Source organism: Acanthochromis polyacanthus, chromosome 6 (genome assembly GCF_021347895.1).
Source record: "Acanthochromis polyacanthus isolate Apoly-LR-REF ecotype Palm Island chromosome 6, KAUST_Apoly_ChrSc, whole genome shotgun sequence".
Lineage (NCBI taxonomy): Eukaryota > Metazoa > Chordata > Actinopteri > Pomacentridae > Acanthochromis > Acanthochromis polyacanthus.
The window spans coordinates 10,164,733-10,186,263 of record NC_067118.1 but is presented as its reverse complement, the minus strand read 5'-3'; the positions used below and the strand labels follow the sequence as shown (position 1 = coordinate 10,186,263).

General features: G+C 39.9%; 2 non-coding genes across 2 annotated transcripts; both read right to left on the bottom strand.

Annotated features, from left to right (window-relative positions):
• Positions 1-19,588: 19,588 nt before the first annotated feature.
• Positions 19,589-19,670, bottom strand: trnas-uga (transfer RNA serine (anticodon UGA)). The gene has a single exon. It is a non-coding gene; the product is annotated as a tRNA-Ser (tRNA).
• Positions 19,671-20,631: 961 nt separating this feature from the next.
• On the bottom strand, positions 20,632-20,703 carry trnam-cau (transfer RNA methionine (anticodon CAU)). The gene has a single exon. It is a non-coding gene; the product is annotated as a tRNA-Met (tRNA).
• Between the last annotated feature and the right edge of the window lie 828 nt (positions 20,704-21,531).

The window sequence follows — 21,531 nt, the reverse complement described above, 5'->3', positions numbered from 1 at the left end:
ATATGTTTTATTTATGTTTTATTTGAAAACATGTAAAATTTGCAAAGGCAAATTTAAACTCAACAAACAAACTATAAAAATTTAGGCTAACATTTTAAAAACCTAACCTCACATGACTCTAGAGTCTTACATTTACTCCTGAGTGTTGTCATCAAACAACATCAGTGTTTCCAGATCCGGATTTTTAAGTTTGTTTTTTCCCCTAATTTCGGTGAGTTCTGAGTGGATGACGGCCCCAATGTGTGACGGGATGGTGTGAGGCCATTTGTCTCGTGTCGCCCCTGAAAAATAAAAACAAAAGCCATGTAAATTTTCCATTCACTTTGACATAACACACACTGCACCGCGACTGCTAACTGCTCATTCAGAGTGACTCAGTGGCAGCGAAAGATCGGTAAAATGCAGAGGACAAATTTCGCTGTACAATTGTGTATGGTGACAAAATAAAGTACTTTAACAATAAATGCCGTATTACATTTTCTATCTGTTGCATCTAGTCACGGTACATTGGAAACAATACACTTTTAATTTTTAGAATAACTAAAATGCAACAAGTGATTTCATCTGCAAAATATTCACGTCATTTTGGTGATGTAACAGGAAGTTGTGGGATTAATCAGTTGTTTTGCAGGTGAAATACCTTGGTGCAATTTAGCACCTTTGTCACACAAAAGGTCAAGTATTATGCTTACTATAGATGGCATCCAGTTTCTTTTTGTCCAGAGGCTGCTTTTGTTGACCAGAAGAGTCCCTGGACGTTCCACGTAGGCTGCTTACGAGCAGCACATCCATTGGAAAGATGGACGTGAGGACTGTCCGGATAAAGCATGACGCCGAATTAGCATTCTGAGCCACAGCCCAAGCCAGCCTGTCTATGAACACCTTGGAGCCAGGAACAATCTCAACCTGTTAAAAGAATAAAAAAGGTTATTACCAAATCTTTTCACACTGAAGACTGCGGTAAACACAAATATGCGACTGTAGACGTTGGACACATCAATGCTCAAACGATTAACTAACTCCAGTAATATAACAACATGTGGTAATTTGAATAGTTTTGCTGACATCATTTTTCTGTTCCTGAAATTTAAATGTTCATAAAATTCTAGGGCCAATAAACTAGAGCAAAAGTTTATTCATGATTCTGTCGTGTGTGTGCTCAACTGAGTTCTCATCCAACAAGCAGCCCAAAGCTTTTTAGATAAAGCTTTTAGAGATGAGAAACAAATGTCAGTTCTAAAGAAAGTCAGTGTATATGGCAAACCAAAATTATAACCTTGAATAACTACTGTGGAACTGAGAGATAACTCAAAGGAAATGAATGATTCTTTCAACATAATAAAAAAGAGTACCTGGTCTGTGGAAGTCTTGGGACAGGCCTGGGCAACAGGTGGAGATGGCTTTGGAATCCTTGAAGATGAAAGCTGGCCTTGTTCCAAGTCAGAGCTAGAGGACGTCGACCCTGAAGACTTGAGGGCTGTCTTCACCTCAGCAATCATACCTGGTATCTCTGTAAATACAATTAAAATATAGTTAGGTCAAACAATAATTCTTCAGGACAAATCGCAGAGCTACACTGGAATGAATAATGTTAAAAAGGTTTTCTCTATATCTTACCTCTCATTAACATGCTTTTCAGTTTTTCATTTTCAGTTCTTAATCTTGTATTTTCTTCCTCCAATTGATCAAGTTTCTGAGATTGTGTTAGGCTGACTTGATATTTATCCACAACTTTTTTGGCTACATTCTGTGATCTTGTAGTTGTCGGCCTTTTACTTTGTGTCTGCAAAAGAAGAACACGTTTATGTTAAAATAAAACTGTTTCATCAGTGGTTTGGATGACAAATACTGAGGAAATGACAAGGTTAAATAACTGTTTTTTTTTCTTTGTTAATGCAATGAAAACTGTACATTGTGAAACTTTAATAACTACAGCCATGGCCATAAGTTTGGACACAGCATGACTTACTATGTCTGTTTTGATGTCTATTACAGAACATAACTAATATTTTTTGACAGCACCAGTTTAATTAGTCAACAAATCAACAAGGGATATAATACTATCAATAAATTCCAACAATTGGAACAACTTTGTTCCCAAAACATAACATTAGAAGAAAATAACAAAAAAATGCAGTACTTTCACAACCGAATTTGGTAAGAATAACAAAATGACACCAAACTCTTTTGATGTTTTTTTTAAATATGAAACTTAATATAGTTCTCAGGAGTTGTGTACTGTATTGTACGTGACAATTTTGTGGTATTTTCTAAGATTCACAAGCGTCATGGTACTTGTGTCCAAACTTATGGCCATGGCTGTATAATTATGAAAAAAAAAAGCTTTAAATTTCACCTACCCGTGGTAGATCCTCTATATCCATTTCAGAGTCTGATTCTGAATATCTAGATGGTGGCACAGAAGGCCTCTTCGGAGGGAGAGGCTCATCTTTGTTGACTGACAAGTATTCTCTAATTTTTGCACTTGTCTGAAACCGGTTACCTGTCATGGCAATATAGCACATGAAATCATTTACTCATGTATGACATTCAACCTAACAAAGAGACTTTTTAAAGTTCACTTACTGCTGACAAACTTGACAGATGCCCTGTAGACTGGCCAGCCATGTTTGGGTTTTTTTCCTTTCTGCCATTCCACGATGGAAAAGTAGTCAGATTGAGGGAAGCCATTCTCATCAAAGTTGGAGTCATCATAAGCACGTATAGCCTCAGACTTCACCTCACTGTATTTCCCAGCATCCTCTCCATTACACCACTCCACCACAGCAAATTTTCTTGTCATGCTACAATCACAACCAAAAAAGAGGTTACCAAAGGCACAGCATAAGTTCACAAAACTACACATTTCTATGTGAATGATCTGTGAGGGAAGTATTTTTCCTGAATAAAACCCATGTCCACTTGTTTCTCTGTAGTGTGCAAAACGAATAATACAATATCTACACTTTTTGCTCATTGCTAAATAATTATTAAAATGTATAACAAATTAGTTGCATTTCCTAATATAACTAGTAACATATCAAATTAGTTATATTGTGAAATATTCCACAAAATGCATATTTTTAATACATTTTTACTGTATCACAACAGTAAGAACCGATTAATAACTTCAGTACAACATACAAGTATCAAATATTCAAAGGCTGAGGTACAGCTCCCCATACCAGTACTAGAAAATGATATCTACAACATTCTCAACCACTTTAAATTGAGCTAGTTTGTGCAGTGATTTATCTATGTAGTTTGTGTTGAAGCCACTGCGCTGGCAAAGTTAACTGCTCCTTCCAACAGCTAATTCTGTTGTCCCCTATAGCGAGCCTCTTTGCGGTTAAGGTTAGGGTTAGCTAGCTCCGTGTGAGCAAACTCGCCTAAGCGGGCGGCCAGAGCTTTCAGCCCTTCTCCACAATTCAGCTCTTCTCATGGAACACCACACTGTCAACTGAGGAGCGCACGCAAACACAAGGCACGCTGATAAATATGTAAAATTAATGTACACACAAACAATTTATATATATTCAAGTTGAATGGAGCTACTTCGAGGGAGAAGAGCACATGCTTGCAAGCTAATGCCAGCGGCTAGCGTTTGCTAAAACAATACCATCGATCAATGAAACCATATGGTAAATAATAAAGCTAGATAGAACTATGTCTTCTTTACACGCTTAAACGTGTACCTTGATGGAAAACCGGAGGAAATATGTGTAGTCATATATTTCTTGTTTTAGTCCTTCCACCACCACTCGAAGTCTGTCTGGAAGTTGCAGTTCTGCACATAGTCACCAGCAACAGCGAGCCTCTCGCGCGCTTACATAACAACCCGCGCAGGAGGTTCTCTTCAAATCCACCAATCACGCTCACGTACGGATGATGTCGAGCCAAGTTGACTTGTGCTTCGAGCTTGTGTGAAAAGCTGCAAGTCACTTCATTTGCTAAAAATGCCAAAGCGAAAATTGTACTGCCTTCGTGACAGTCAAGGGGGAGACAGAAAAATTCGCTGACAGTCATTTGGGAACCTCTGAATTTATACTCTTCATATAAGGTATTTTTGCACATGCAAAGTATATGAAACAGCCATATAATAACATTATAGGAAATATACAATTACAATATGCAACTTTGGTATTGTGTGGAACATATATGAGACTCATGATTGTTAAAATACATCAAATTAGTACAGTTTTTATATGGAGGTCCCATACCATATAGGATCAACATATAATTCAGTTAAAACAAATCAAATTTATGTGCAATTTTACTAAGACTTTTCCATATGGGTTATGTGGTAAGAGAACTCATGCAGTTCCTGGAGGATAAAGGAACTGATACCATTAGCTGGCTCCCATGCTCACCTGACCTGAATCCAATAGAACACCTTTGGAACATTATGCTTTGTTCCACCCGACATCATCAGGTTGCTCCTCAGACTGTCCAGGAGCTCAGTGATGCCCTGGTCCAGTTCTGGGAGGAGATACCTCAGGACACCATCTGTCGTCTCATTCAGAGCTTGTCCCGGCATCGTCAGTCATGCATACAAGCACATGGAGGCCATACAAACTACTGAAGACCATTTTGAGTTGCTGCCAAGGAATTTCAGCAAGATGGACCAGCCTGCCACATCAGTTTTTCACTTTGATTTTGGGGTGTCTTGAAATTAGCCCTCCTGGGGGGTTGATAATTTTCATTTCCATCAAACAATGTGGCACTTTTCATTCCTAACACATTATCCAGTCCATATCAATGCTAATATCCAGTTCGTTTTTCCCCCACATTGAAATATGATGTTTTTTAAAAGTGTTCCCTTAATTTTTTTGAGCAGTGTATATATATATATATATATATATATGTATAAATCCAAGTTTGCCATTGAATTTAAATGTAAACACAATTCTTTTTGGAACACCCCATTGTGATGCACAATGCACCACATTCTGAGCTGCTTAAATCTAACTTCAGAACTCACTAGAAAACTCATCGACACACCACAAGCTGCAGCAACTTTCACTTGTTGCCACAGTTATTGTACGTGAAACATCCTAGAAATCACCATAATAGAAGACAAACATCAAAGTAAGAGAGAAATCCTGATAAAAAAAACCAACAGTCACTCATGTTTATGATCCAAATGACTCAGGTAGAGTCAGAGCTAATCCAGTACCAAGAGACTTTTTAAATATTTTAATTGCTCTGATAAGGTTTCTATTGAAGTTAAGAGGATAAAACAGATATTTTATTCAGTGAGTAACTACAATTCACCAAAACATAATGTTCTTTTGTATTTTTCTTGTAGGAAGCAGGACTAAGAGACCAAAAAGGAAGACCAGCTCTGAAAATCAGAGAAAAGAAAGCGAGAAAACAGCCCAGACATAGAGGAGCTTTCAGAAGCAGCCTGTCGCAGCTTTCAGAAGAGCCAAAGAGGAGACTCCTGGATGATTTCCATCCACCTCAACAGACACTGGCAGAGATAGAATATCAAGCCACATTACAGCTGCTTGTACAATAACTATCATCAGTTAGAACACACATCATCAGTTCACATTGAACAGGTTGAGATTTAGTTTATTTTTAATATAACAGTCATCAACTCGAGTAAAGATCTGTGTCTTTTTGGAAATTTTCATCAGAATTTACTTTTGAAGTCATCAAAATATTGATAAAAATTATGCAAATTTTCTGTATATTTCAGTGTCTAAGGGAAAATAATGTTTAAAACCTGTAATTTTCAATGCCCATGAAATTTTAGGTGAAAATAAAATCACACAAACAGCAGTTAAAATGCTTTCGTGAATGTAGAATTTCACAATTTTTTTTATATTTTTTTATAAAGTGAAACTGATCCATTTAAATTTGATACTGAAAATATATTTGTAAAATGAGATCCAATGAGTCAAAAGTAACAGAAAATTAGGTATTGGCTCTGTAATTTTACACATATTTGTTTTTGAAATAAGATCTTGTACAATTCCAGAATGTAGATTTTAGTTGAGGTTGAGATCACACTGGAAAAAATGCCCCTCCCAAAACCAGAAAAAAAAACTTATTTCACGAAACTCTTACCTTGAAATAAGTGAAAAATCTGCCAATAGAACAAGTGAAAAATGGCTTGGTAAGATTTCTTGAAATAAGATATGATATTTTGAACACTGAGATCTTAAAATTAGCTGGGGAAAATTATTTTAAGCTATATTTTACCAGGATTATCAAGCTTAGGTGTCTTAAAGTGAACCAGATATGCTAAAAAAAATAGCAGTTTTCACTCAAAAATAGATTTTTGCTTTCATTTAACCTCCTAATTTGAGATGTATTAACCTGTCTTCATTTACAGGCACAACTGTAAACTGAACTTGTTAATGAACATAAAAAATGGATTAAATTAAAGCTCAGTGAACTGATATGTTCTTTATATTGCAGATTGCCATACTCTGAATTATATAATGGTTTTACTTTTTTACGGTGAAAGACATAAATAACTGTTGACTACAATATTTTTTAAAATCAGTTGTTTCGTGCTGTGCTTTTTACTTTTTCTGCCTCATTAAAACAGTTTGTTTTCATTCAAAATAATGTTAGTAATGATATAAAACTAGGAAATGATTTGATGGTGGTACGCTGTGGGACAAGGTACGTTTTATCCGTTTGTTTCCTGGCTGTAAAAGACACAAGCAGAAACAAAAAATCAAGCCGTTCTTTCGTTTTTTCGTTTTGAGCAAAAAACAAAAAAAAACAGGAAACGGTTCGTTTTTTCGTTTTGAACAAAAAAACAAAAAAAACAGGAAACGGTTCGTTTTTTCGTTTTTTCGTTTTCACCCCCAAAATGAAAATACGACTCCATATTCCGTTTCATTGGTGGGCGGGGCTTCGGAGCCTGCCAGTGCACAATAAAGTTCCTGCCCATCACAATAAAGCTCTTGCGCTGGCATTCATAGACAGACTGACTTTCATTGTATTGCCTGCCCCCACTGCACTTCCCCTAACTCTAAATCAAAGCAAGTCGTGTACACAGTAATGACAGTCATAACCAGTGGTGTAGTCTAGTTTTTTCTACTGGATATACTCCAACCTCATAAACCAAAGCCAGGTCAGGTTCTCATATATGTGCGCGTGCACTCACATGTCCACGCGCGCGCGCACACAAACACACACACACACACACACACACACACACACACACACACACACACACACACACACACACACACACACACGTTTGTACTTCTATCTTAGTGAGGACATCCATAGGCGTAATGCATTTCCTAGAGCCTTACCCTAACCTTAACCATCACAACTGATTGCCTAACCCTAATCCTTACCCTAACCCTAACCAAACCTCAATTCATACCTGTTCTCTAAAAACAAGTCTTCACCCTCAAACATGGCTGTTTCAAAGTGAGGACCGGCCAAAATGTCCTCACTTTGTAAAAATGTCCTCACTTTGATAGTTAAATGCAGAAAATGGTACTCACCATGTAGCAAGTACAAGAACACACACACACACACACACACACACACAGCAGCAGCTCCTTTATTTCAAACTACCAAATAGATACTTATAGACATTATAGCGTCAGCAGCTCCTCAGCCTGCCATCAGGTAGAGCTGATGTTTCCTCTTCATCAGGTAGACCTGATGTTTCCTCTTCATCAGGTAGACCTGATGTTTCCTCTTCATCAGGTAGACCTGATGTTTCCTCTTCATCGGGTAGACCTGATGTTTCCTCTTCATCGGGTAGAGCTGATGTTTCCTCTTCATCGGGTAGACCTGATGTTTCCTCTTCATCAGGTAGACCTGATGTTTCCTCTTCATCGGGTAGACCTGATGTTTCCTCTTCATCGGGTAGACCTGATGTTTCCTCTTCATCAGGCAGAGCTGATGTTTCCTCTTCATCGGGTAGACCTGATGTTTCCTCTTCATCAGGTAGACCTGATGTTTCCTCTTCATCGGGTAGACCTGATGTTTCCTCTTCATCAGGCTCCCTTTCCTAAATGTTAACCTTAGCTCCAGCTGTAGTGCTCCCTAAAGTGGCAGTATTCACAGGACAAGCAACAGGCTTATGAAATGGTTTCATTTAGCTTTGCTTTCTTTTTCTTATTTTTTCTCCACTGACTGATGTTGGGTCATTAGAAGTTCTAGACTCATGTCCCTCTTCTTCTAAGCCAGGGGTATTCAGCTAAAATCCAGAGCGGTCCAGTCAGCAAAGGTCCAGAACATCATAATGTCTAACTTGAGTTACTGTGATATATGCTGATGTAACCTGGTAGTTTTATTAGAGTCTGCCTGTAATCAAAAACTGACCGTCAAATAAATTCAGTACGGTTCAAAAACATTTTGACATTTATTAATAAATAACTTATATGTAACTGTATATCATAAAATAAAGTGCAGAACATAAAAAAGCATGACTGAACAACCTGAATCAACTTCTATACATCTTTTACAATAATTAAATCTCATAAATGTAAACATTTGAACACTTTTACATTTTTGTCTCATATCACTCCCCTAATATCTCTGCAGCTTAATGGGAGAGCTGAGCTGCTGCTTGTTTGAGCCATTCTCAAAACGTATTTTGATTATGTTCATAGTTGAGAAAGCTGCCTTACAGCTGTTTGCTGAGCCAAACATGGTCAGCATGTGACCACAGTCTGTCCTCTAGAGATGTATAAGGCACAAAAGATACGACTCTCAGAGCCGATGCTTTGTAGTGAATCTGAAGAGCCGACTCCTAACGTATTTAATGGAGTATGGAGTTTAACACTGTCCTAGCAGAAAACATGTTACTGGATCCTAGATTAAAGAAGCTTGCCTTCAGTGACAACAGAGCTGTTGATGAGACACTTCAGAGAATATGAGCAGCAGCCTGACACCTCCACCATTAGAGGACCAAGTGGAGGAGGAATCTCAAACTTCTGCTGTGTGGAGGCTCTTTGATGGAAGAGCTACAGGAGATGATTCAGGAGAAATCCTACAGCTGATGTGGTAATGGAGGATCATATCTAGAGGAAGCCCTCATCCAACCAGCAGACGACCCACTGAGCTGGAGCAGGACAAGGCCTCAGTCTGCCCCACCTGGTGAAGGTGATGGAGGAGAGACAACTTCTTCCATCTGAGAGAATCTTCTCAAAAACACGGCAGATATTCACTGAAAGAAGAAATGTATCAGCCCATCCAAGCTCAGCCATCTGATTTTTCTGAATGTCAGCCTGCTCTGAGGACATTTATACTGTTTGAATACTGAGTCTGGTTCTGGTTCTGTTCTGGTTCTGTGGGTTCATGTGCAGAGTTTTGTTCATTTATTTTTTGTTGCAAAAAAGTTTGGTTGAAATAATAAACAAAAGCAAGAATACCTGTTTTTGTAACAGAGCAAATGTACAAAATGAGTCAATTATAAGGCTTCTCATAAAAACACTGAATGAAAAAGAGTTTGTCAAAACACAAACGATTCATATTTGCCAGGTTTCGGCAAAAACATGAGGCTACAAAGAATAATAAATTAGGAGTCATTTGGGAGCCGAAAGAACCGGCTTTTCTTTGGAAGCAGTGCCAAAAGCTCTCTGAAAAGAGCTGAACTCCCATCACTACTGTCCTCTCTGTCCCTCATCTCTCAGCTGCTTTTTGAAGGCAGAGCTGCGATGCGATTCAGCAACGTCATTGGCTGAGTAGCGTCACGTGGGATGCCTGAACTCCTACATAATTGGTCTGTGCGTTTCTGAGCCGATAGACCAATGATAAACACTGGAAAGCTGCACCGGTAAAATAGAAGCGACCTGTCAAATTTACACCCGTATAGACGGCGTCTGGGTCCGGATCCGGACCGCGGTCGGCCTTTAGTGAGCCCTGTTCTCAGCCAGACATCTTCCCCTGTCCCATACAGCTTCACCGCTTCCTGACACAGAGAAAAATGAACGTTATGTCAAAAAAACATACTAATACATGTGTTTGCGCATTTTTAAGTGGTTATATGGAAATTCGGAACTTCTAATGACCCAACATCAGTCAGTGGAGAAAAAATAAGAAAAAGAAAGCAAAGCTAAATGAAACCATTTCAGTGTTTTAATAAGCCTGTTGCTTGTCCTGTGAATACTGCCGCTTTAGGGAACACTACAGCTGGAGCTAAGGTTAACGTTTAGGAAAGGGAGCCTGATGAAGAGGAAACATCAGCTCTACCTGATGGCAGGAGGAGGAGCTGCTGACGCTATAATGTCTATAAATATCTAATTGGTAGTTTGAAATAAAGGAGCTGCTGCTGTGTGTGTGTGTGTGTGTGTGTACGCGTGGACATGTGAGTGCACGCGCACATATATGAGAACCTGACCTGGCTTTGGTTTATGAGGTTGGAGTATATCCAGTAGAAAAAACTAGACTACACCACTGGTTATGACTGTCATTACTGTGTACACGACTTGCTTTGATTTAGAGTTAGGGGAAGTGCAGTGGGGGCAGGCAATACAATGAAAGTCAGTCTGTCTATGAATGCCAGCGCAAGAGCTTTATTGTGATGGGCAGGAGCTTTATTGTGCACCGGTGGGCTCCGAAGCCCCGCCCACCAATGAAACGGAATATTGAGTCATATTTTCATTTTGGGGGTGAAAACGAAAAAACGAAAAAACGAACCGTTTCCTGTTTTTTTGTTTTTTGCTCAAAACGAAAAAACGAAAAAACGGCTTGATTTTTTGTTTCTGCTTGTGTCTTTTATAGCCAGGAATCAAAGTGATAAAACGTACCTTGTCCGCGCCACTCTGCTCCTCTGGACTCTGGATGGGACTCCAATCAGAGAGATCAGATCATGTTTGAAGTAGTTGTTCTATCGCAGATACCAACATTCAGTTAGAGAAAGAGTGAAAATGAAGTGAAACTGTTTGTCTGCAGTCTCCAAATCACTAAATCCTCTCTGCTCTGTAAAGAGGGCAGATTTGTAGATTTCTGCTGTTTAGCAAAGAAATGAGCTCCAAGTTCAGCAGTCAAACTGTTCCTTTCTCTGTCTGAATGTGATCAACTTTTGCTGAATGTTTTGACAGATTGTAGGTGTTTCTGCTCTCACATGTAAATGACTTGTTACTTCTGCAGTTTTATTCTTTTTTTTTTGGTCAACACAATTTATTGAGCTTTTTCAAAAATACATTTTAACAAGAACATGCAAAAAGAGAACAACAAGGGTAAATCCCCCCACCCTTCAAAATTTCCCTCCCGGCCCAGCTGAGTGTCATCCCCTACAACATTGCATCTATTCACATATTAATTTTACAACAACTGTAACAGCAAAGACTGCACAGCGGCGTAGTGGTTAGCACTTTCGCCTTGCAGTGAGAAGGTCCCGGTTCGAATCCTGGGGTGGGCCTGGGATCGTTCTGCATGGAGTTTGCATGTTCTTCCTGAGCATGAGTAGGTAGGTTTTCTCTGGGTACTCTGGCTTCCTCCCACAGTACAAGAATATGCCGAGGTTAATTGATCACTCAAAATTGCCCGTAGGTGTGAATGTGAGTGTGCTTGTCTGTCTGTATGTGTAGCCCTGTGACAGACTGGTGACCTGTCCAGGGTGTCCCATGCCTTTGCTCAAGTCAGCTGGGATATGCTCCGGCGACCCGAATGAGGATAAAGTGATGTATAGAGGATGGATGTAAGAGAGAGAAAATACTTTGCAAGGTACATGCAGTCCAAAGCTGACTTACTCATCAGCAGAGAAAGACATCATTGTCTTGAAGTAAAGGGTTCCAATGCTGATAAAATATTCCAGAGGTGCCTCTTAATGAAAATTCAACTTTTGCTAGTTTCAGATAGGACATAGTGTCTCGTAACCAAGATGTTATGGAGGGTGGTGCATTACTTTTCCACAATAACAACATTTTACGTTGAGCTATGAGTGAAGTAAAAGATATTATATTTCTTTGTTTTTTTGATAATTTAATCCCAGGTCCAGGTACACCAAATATGGAAATAAAAGGACTAATTGCAATTTCATGTCCCAATATTTCTGAAATAATTTTAAAGTACGACTTCCAGTAGTTTACTAGCTTTGGACAAGACCAAAACATGTGTGTGTGATTGCAAGGAGTCTGGGAACATCTATCGCAAATATCAGTAGAATTTGGATATATCTTTGCCAGTTTGGTTTTGCTGTAATGTGCTCTATGAACCACTTTAAATTGTATGACTTGAAATTTTACACAGGAAGAGCAGAATTTTATTTCTTTAAGCGCCGCTGACCACCAGTCTTCATTAAAAGAAATACCTAGTTCAGCCTCCCACTCTGTTTTTATCTTGGCCAATGCAGGTGATGAGTCTGATATGAGTAAGTTATAAAGAAAAGAAATATGACGCTTGGATTTTATCACAAGAGGGTAGAGAAGATCTATACCCGAGAGAGGAGGCAAGACAGGGAACGAAGGAGTATTGGATTTGAGAAAATGACGAATTTGAAAATATCTGAGTAAGTCGGGGCTGCTCAGCGGCGTAGTGGTTAGCACTTTCGCCTTGCAGCAAGAAGATCCCTGGTTCGAATCCCAGGGTGGGCCTGGGATCTTTCTGCATGGAGTTTGCATGTTCTCCCTGTGCATGCGTGGGTTTTCTCCGGGCACTCTGGCTTCCTCCCACAGTCCAAAAACATGCTGAGGTTAATTGATTACTCTAAATTGCCCGTAGGTGTGAATGCGAGTGTGATTGTTCGTCTATGTATGTAGCCCTGAGACAGACTGGCGACCTGTCCAGGGTGTCCCCTGCCTTCGCCCGAGTCAGCTGGGATAGGCTCCAGTGACCCTAGTGAGGATAAAGCGGTGTATAGAGAATGGATGGATGAATGGATAAATAAGTCGGGTGGCTTAAGGTTAAATTTAGAACGTAAATCTTCAAAACTGGAAAAAATTCCTTCTATGTAAAAATCCCCAACTGCTTTTAAACCCTGCCTGTCCCAGACAGCAAATCTGGTGTCCGTCTGAGCAGGTTTAAATAAGATGTTGCGAACAGGGGTATGACAAGGGGGTGTCTCCCACTTATAATTATGTTTAATTTGCTGCCAAATTTTCAAAGTCGCAGATACAATCGGGTTATCTGTATAATCTTTGGATTTTAATTTTCCTGGATGACACAACAAAGCTATCAATGAGAAATAACAAGAGTCAGACTCCAACTGACTCCACTGTGTTTCAGGATAAAATGTCCAATACAATATTTTGTGCATGTTACATGCCCAGTAGTAATGCTGAAAGTCAGGTAATCCCATACCACCGTCCACTCTGGCCCTTTGCAGTAATGACTTTTGAAGTCTCAGAGGTTTATTGTTCCATATAAATGATGAGATCAGACTGTTAATGATGTTGAAAAATGATTTGGGTATGTATAGAGGAAGGCACTGAAATAAATACAGAAAACGAGGGACAGTGTTCATCTTTACACTGTGTATTCTTCCAGCTAAGGTTATTTGAAGTTTATCCCATTTCTGAAGTTCCTCCTTAACTTTATCAAGGAGTAGAGCAAAATTATCATCAAAAAGACTTTTCATGCTTCGTGAGATGTTGATGCCTAAATATTTAAACTTGGTAGTAGAAAACGCAAAAGGTATATTGGTTGAGGGAATATTCTTTGCTGATTCATTGATTGGGAAAAAGTCACTTTTTTCTAAATTGAGTTTATATCCTGAGAAGCTTACAAAATTCTTTAGTGTTTCCAAGACATGAGGGATTGTATTGACCGGATCAGAAATGTAGAGAAAGAGGTCGTCGGCGTACAAAGAGACCTTGTGTTCAACTCCTCCCCTCCTTATGCCTGGAATAAGATGGTCACTTTTCAAAGCTATAGAGAGGGGCTCAATTGCCAAGGCAGAGAGGAGGGGGGAAAGTGGACACCCCTGCCGAGTTCCTCGTGTTAGAGGAAAGAAAGCAGATCTAAAAGCATTAGTGCATACACTAGCCTGAGGTGCTGTATAAAGCAATTGAATCCATGAAGTGAAGTGGTCGCTGAAGCCAAATTTTTGAAGTTTGACGAACAAGTAGGACCACTCCACCCGGTCGAAAGCCTTTTCAGCGTCCAGCGCGACTACAGCTTCTGGAACTGGCACTGGAGATGGAGATAGCACAATATTAATAAGTCAACGAACATTGGTAAAAGAGTGTCTGTTTGTTATGAAACCCGTTTGCTCTTCTGAGATAATATTGGGTATAACAGTTTCAAGGCGGCATGCAAAGATTTTAGCTAATATTTGTACATCTACATTTAAAAGCGAAATGGGTCGATAAGACGAGCAACTGTCTGGATCTTTACCCTGTTTACGTATTAGTGAAATAGTAGCTTGTCTGAGTGTTGGGGGTAGAATTCCTTGTTTAACCCTTAGGGCCCTAGGGGGGTTTAGGTCCATTTTTGACAAATTCTGAATTTACCTTTATATTTCACCTTAAAAGCTGTTGATCTTGCTTTGCTTGGTATCTTTTTTTTCAGCACAACCTCACCTGTGTGATTCTATAATTATTTAGACATTTTGATATAATGTATGGACACACTTGACCTAAAATAGCAGAAAAAATACAAAATCTGAGTAGAAAAAAGTTAGATTTTTTTGCTGTGGACACCATAAACATGTGTAATGAATATTTTTCAGAGCTTATAATGTAAATATAAATTGTTTGTCATAAAATAATGTACAAATTTAGCAGTTAACACAGTTATATACCACTATTTGCACTAAAATGGAGGAATTTTTTTAGGCGTTTTAGCACAACTATTTACAAAATCACGAGGAGTCACAATAAAATTTTACATAAATGAATTTGTACCATTCCAAAAAGCTTTTTCTGTCCACCACAATCTCTACAATGACAACAACAATAGAAACAGTCTTTAGGACCACAGGGAGAATCCAGAGTCCTGGTGTTCTCCATTGCTAGAATATGTTTATTATGAATATTATTATTATTATTGTTGTTTTATTATTATTATTTTATTTTATTATAATTATTGTTATTATTATTTTATTATTATTATTATTAGTAGTAGTAGCAGTAATATATTACATCTGAAACAAAATCTTCATTTTCTGTGCATCTTTGGTGTCTAGCAGAGAGTGATCTGTGGCCAAAGCCAGTGAAGGACGTGCTGCTCTCCCAAAGAGTTATAACTATCACCTGACTAAAAAAAAATTTAAAAAATGATAGAAAGTTCCAAATCCGCACTTTGGCCATCTCTCCTCTGTGTATTTCTAGAATATTCCACTCTCTTACTATGAACACACAGACTGGGGGCGTGTCTGTGCGGCCGCTCCCCGTCAGAGCGTCTCTGTCACTCAGCTCCAAGTTTCTCAGTCACTTTTGGGGAAATCCAGTTTGCGTTTTTACTCCAGAGAACGCCAGGTTTGTGAAAATCTGGTCCACATTTTCCTTCCTACACCAAGCATAACTCCAATGGTCTGTGTTTCTCACCAGATGCTTTCAGCCAGCCCAATCTCACGAGGATTCGTGAAACTGTCACATAAATTGTTGTTTCGGTTCGTGCGCACCAACACGATTTCGTCATGTTTTTCGTGCCGCTCACCACGAAATGCACACCGATGTATTTTAAACGGCAGACTTTTCGTGCCACTCAGAACGTATTTCAAACGAACAGGTATATTATATTTTTAATGTAAAACCGTGGCGAATCCAACGCTATATTTTGCATGACATTGTCCCTAACCATAACCCTAACCATAACCTAACCATAACCCTAACCCTAACCCGGTGGTACACTTACCAATTTGCATAGGAATTCAAAGAATGTCCGACGGCCGCAAACGCGATCACACAAGCAGTATACGCCGATGGACAGCTTAGATCGTCATGAATCCGCCGGTATAAACCACTTTCAGATGTGATTACCACAGCGGGTTTCGTTGTGAGCAACACGAAAAACATTTCGTGGTGAGCGGCACGAAAAACATGACGAAATCGTGTTGGTGCGCACGAAACCGAAACAAAAAATTACGTGACAGTTTCACGAATCCCCGTGAGACCGGTTTGTTTCAGCAGAGAGGACTCTCCGCTGAGTCCAAAGTTCAAAATTTCGCCGCGCATAAAAGACGCTGGAAATAGCTCCGGTGAAGTTCGGTAAAAAATGTGGCATTTATTATTGATCATATCTCTGGTTTTACTTGGCCGATCAACATGATTCAAAAACTGGTAGAAAGTTCAAAATCTGTACTTTCAGCACACGTTTAAAGGGAGACTCGCCGACGCTTCATTTTCCTGCTTTGTTTTGATTACCACGGCGCAACAAGAAAACGCTCCAGAGCGTCTTTCGGGTGGCAAGGGTTAAAAGAGTCATTATACATATTCAGTAACAAGGGAGCTAGTTTTGTGGAAAACTGTTTACAAAATTTGACTAAAAAGCCATCAGGCCCAGGTGATTTCCCACTGTTCATTGACTTAATAGCTCTGCAAACTTCATTCAGGGTAATAGGAGCATCTAGAGCAGCTCTCTCCTCAATTGACAACTTTAGCATTTCAATGTTGTTAAAAAATGTAGCATAGATGAATCATTTAAACCGTCTGACTTGTATAATTGAGAGTAAAAAGTCATAAAAGTATTGTTTATTTCATGGGGATCTAATGTAATTTGGTTTGCTGTATTTCTAACTTGAACAATTTGTTGAGCAGCTCTTCGGCCTTTCAAATAATTTGCAAGTAAACGACCAGCCTTTTCACCGTGTTCGTATAAAACCCCTCGTGCTGTACGTAATCATTTAGTGTTTCTCTTTATATATGCGGAAGATGAGATGATCTCACCCCTAAGAACGGCTTCGAGAGCTTCCCAGAGTAAACTTGGATTTGTGGTATTAGATTGATTAGCCTCAAGATAGTTGTCTTTAGCTTGATTCATACGTAAGATTAGATTTTCATCAGATAATAGTGTGGGGTCAAGTCTCCAGGAACGAAATTCTCTGGGGCCAGAGGCAAACTGCAACTCTAGTGTCAAAGGAGAATGGTCAGAGATTACCCTTGCCTGATATTCAGAAGTAGTTACCAAGGGCAGCAAAGTTTTATGGATTACAAAGGAGTCTATACGAGAGTGCGTTTTGTGTACATGGGAATAGAATGAGAACTGTTTGTCTACTGGATGTAAATGTCGCCATATATCAACAAGACCATATTGGGACATGAATTGTAAGAGAGCCTGTGCCATCGTAGGAGGAGTGGGATCCTTAGGGTCGGATTTGTCTAAGCTTGGGTTTAGGATTGTGTTCAAATCCCCGCCCAAAATCAGATAATGTGAACGTAGTTTTGGTATTGAAGAAACTAGTCTTTTTTTTATGAAGTTTTCATCATCATAATTTGGTCCATACACACTTACCAATATGACTGGTTGTTGGCACAAAGTCCCTACTACAATAATATATTCATTCATTTCATTTCATTTATTTATTTAGTTGTCAGGGAGTGTACATTAATGAACATTTCTGTCAATGCACCAGAATTAGCCAAAAGGCAATTTTTCATCCGTAGTCCCAGGACAGATGTAAAATAGTCAATATCTTCCATTGTTGTCATATATAGTTTCTGACACGTCAAAGGGAACATTTTTTTTAATGAGTATAGCTGCACCTCTTGTTTTATTATTATATCTAGAATGAAAAATTGAATGTCTCCAAGATTGGTTCAGTCTTTTCTGATCAATATTACGCAAGTGTGTTTCTTGGAGAAAAATCACATCTGCTTTAAGATCTTTAACGTGAGAGAGAACTTTGGTTCTTTTGGTGGCACCATTAATACCACCCCACATTCCAAGACAATATTTGCACTATGCGTCCATTGCAATTACCTGTTTCTCTGCCTGCCATGAACTAGTTGCATAAAATCAGCTAAATTCTTATACTGCAAATAGAGCAAGAATAGAGGAAAAAGAGAAAACATAAGAAAAGGAAAAAAGACATTAAAATATAAAAGTACCCCCCCCACACACACACACACACCCCACACACACACACACACCCATCACCAGGCAATCCACACATTTAAGGGAGTAAACTTACAAATATCAAGGAACCTATAGTACACTTAAAAAAAAGGAGTCGAACACAAAAAAAGGAGAAGAAAAGAAAGAATAATAAATGCATAAATAAATAGAAAATAAATAGAAAAAGTACTACTACTGATAATGATTGAATAATTAAAAAATGGATAAATAAAAAGTAAGAACATAAATTGATAAAATAATAAAATGTATTGCTTCTTATGTGTTTCCTATCATTCTAATTTAAACTAAAATGCATTTATGAATAGTTTTATAACAGTCGCAATAGAAGAAAGAAGAAGTTAAAAAAAAGTTAATATACCTGTGAATTGTCTTATAGTGTTTCCAGCGTCCCTTCTTTCAGAGTCCAGTCCGTATTGAATTTGAAAGGGTCATATCTAACTCCAGATGAACTCACAGTGACGGTAAAGTGCATTAACAGGAAGGGGAGTTTTTCAAGCCATCAAATCTAAAGGGATGAAGTGTTGAATGAGTTGTCGGGTATCCGGGGGGAGGGGGCAGTTCAGCATACGCACCGCAGAACCAGGATTAAACAAAATCAAGTTTACGAACCATTCTTGGCTTTATCGATGCGCTGAAGTCCTTAGCGGTCTCTGGACAGTTGTTGATTGTAGAAATCCTCAGCATCGTCCACCGTCTCGAACTTGTAATCCTTTTGCTGGTAAGTGACGCAGAGGGATAACGCAGGAAAAACTTGACTCCCTTCTCGTACAGTTTTGCCTTGACCGGATTGAAAGCGGCTCTCCTCTTGGCGAGGTCAGGGCTGAGATCTGGAAAGATGAAGATCTTCCGACCATTAAAAAACAGCTGCCCTTTCCTCTTCGCAATGGCGAGAACCTGCTCCTTCACCGGGTATCGCAGAGAGCGAACATACATCTGTCTGGGACGCTCCTCGTCGGACGTTCTTGCCCTCAAAGCCCTGTGCGTCCTTTCTGTCTCGTCTTGGAGTACCTCAACAAGGAACCGGGACATGAATGCCGAAGCTCCAATGCCACTCTCCACACCTTCAGGTAAGCCAATGCTGCATAAATTCTTTCTGCGCGAGCAGTTCTCAAGGTCCTCTGTCGTGGTCAGCAACTCTCTTTTTTCCTTCTCCAATATGTCCACCCGTCTCTCAAGATTTTCAAGTCTGTCACTGTGGTCAGATAAGCTCGTTTCCATCCCAATAAGACGCGGCTCAAATGCATCTAATTTTTTTGTGGACATCACCCAGAGATGCATTTAGTGGTAAAAGCGAGGCATTAAGTTCCTTGAGGGTTGCGGCTCCGTTCTTCTCCAGCTCCGCTTGTAACGCGGACATGGGCACTGAGAGCTCGGCTACCGCATGTTCTTCTTCGCTAGCATTAGCTTGCTTGCTAGACACTTTTTGCGATAATGTCTTCTGTTTGCCAGACATTTTCGTGCGTGTTCTTCTTCCTGCGACACTTGTTGCTGATTCTGAAATAGTTTTACAGTAGTTTGTAACTGTCATTTGAAAGTACTTGCTCCAGGGACTCTCAGCACGTCTGCTCGAGCCCGCTACCGTACCGGAAGTCTCTGCGGTTTTGTTCTTAACATCTTCACCTTAAAGGTTAAACTCATTCGCTGCGAGCAGGGTTCGAACCTGCGCGGGGAAACCCCATTGGATTTCAAGTCCAACGCCTTAACCACTCAGCCATCGCAGCTTGGTATTTAGTTGTCTGTCTCTCTGTGTGGCGCTGTGATAGACTGGTTACCTGTCCAGGTGAACTCCGCCTTCACCCTAAGCTGAGATAGATTCCAGCCACCCACAGACCTACAGAGGATAAAATGGTGTATAGATGATGGATGGATTTTATTCATATATTTCAAGAGACAGTTGCGTAAAAGCTGTTCCTTAAAATTTGATGATATGAGATTGAATGACCCGACTGTGTTTTAATGTCGGAGCGACAAAATCAATCAATCAATCAATGGATGGATGGATGGATTTTATTCATATGTTTCTGTGACAGATGACAAGTTAATTCACTCTACAGACTTTGATCAAAGTTTAGGGTAGGTTTCTCTTTTGGCAATCTGCATGTTAACTTTTTGAAGACAGAAGGCCTGAGAGAGGAGTGGAGGAAGCCACATATACTCCTGAGACCCGGCAATTCATTTTTGTGCACTGTAGTGCACATTCATTTCTTGTTCATTTCTCCAATACTATTGATGTCAGACTTTTAAGTCGTTATGTTCCTTAAAGGTGACAAACTTAGCTTGAACATGACATCACGTGTGGGGGTGTGTCTTGCCAACTCCCTTTGTGGATCTTTGTGGATATACAGACAAACAATCACACTCACATTCACACCTACGAGCAATTTAGAGTCATCAATTAACCTCAACATATTTTTGGACTGTGGGAGGAAGCCGGAGTACCCGGAGAAAACCCATGGATGCACAGGGAGAACATGCAAACTCCATGCAGAAAGATCCCAGGTCAAGGTCGGGACATGAACCAGGGATTCCATTGGCATCAACATGCTTTATTCTATTAAAGTGTCACATTCTATGATGTAAACATTCCGCACTGACCTCCTGATGAGCTTGTTGGACTGAGTCTTGTTTTATGAGACAATTCCAATCAAACGCCTGGTAAAGTTTGTAGTGAAAATGTTGGTTTAGCAGAGGATGGTTTCGATCCATCGACCTCTGGGTTATGGGCCCAGCACGCTTCCGCTGCGCCACTCTGCTCCTCTGGACTCTGGATAGGACTCCAATCAGAGATCTCCTTATGAGGTCGGTGGTGGATCAGAGAGGAGCATCTTCTCTTTATCCAGTGGATTCGCACAAGGGAGGTGAGCGTGTGTTCCACTCTGCGCACTGCTTTCTCTGGGAACACTGTAAAGAGGATCTGCAAGGTCGGTAGGAAGTATGCAGCGGTTGAGGTGCCAGTGCCAGCGGCTGTGAAGGATTACAACAGCTACATGGGAGGAGTTGATCTGTCCGACCAGTTTTCTTCATGGAGGAAGAGCAAGAAATGGTACCTGACAGTGCTGCATCATTTCATTGACAAACAGCTTTTTGCTCCACAAAGAACTGTGTGGGAAACTGGAGCAGCAGTCCATGACGCGCCAGGGATCCCTGGAGGAGCTGTCGGAAGAACTCTAAGGAGTGCCCTCACAACAAGTTCTGGGAAGCCAACATCATGGACCTGTTTCACGAAGCAGGTTTAGTGAAAACTCTGAGTTTGTTAACCCTGAAATGAGGGAAACTCAGAGTTTTCCGTTTCACGAAGCGAGGTAACTAACCAGGGAATGCGGGGTAACTCTAGCCTGTTTCACAAAGAGGGGTAACTTAAACTCTTGGTCAGTTACCGCAGTAACAGACTCTATCACTCTAACCTGGTCGCCAGCAGGTTTATCTGAGAAAACCTCGAGTTTCTTTCTGTCTCCACCCTCTTTCAGCCACACACGCTCTTTGATTTCCTCATTCATTCAGTCAGTAAGCGAGCGAGTTTTGGCGTAGAACAGCTTTTATTAACGACCCAGTGGATAAAGGATCAGCATTACTGCACAGATA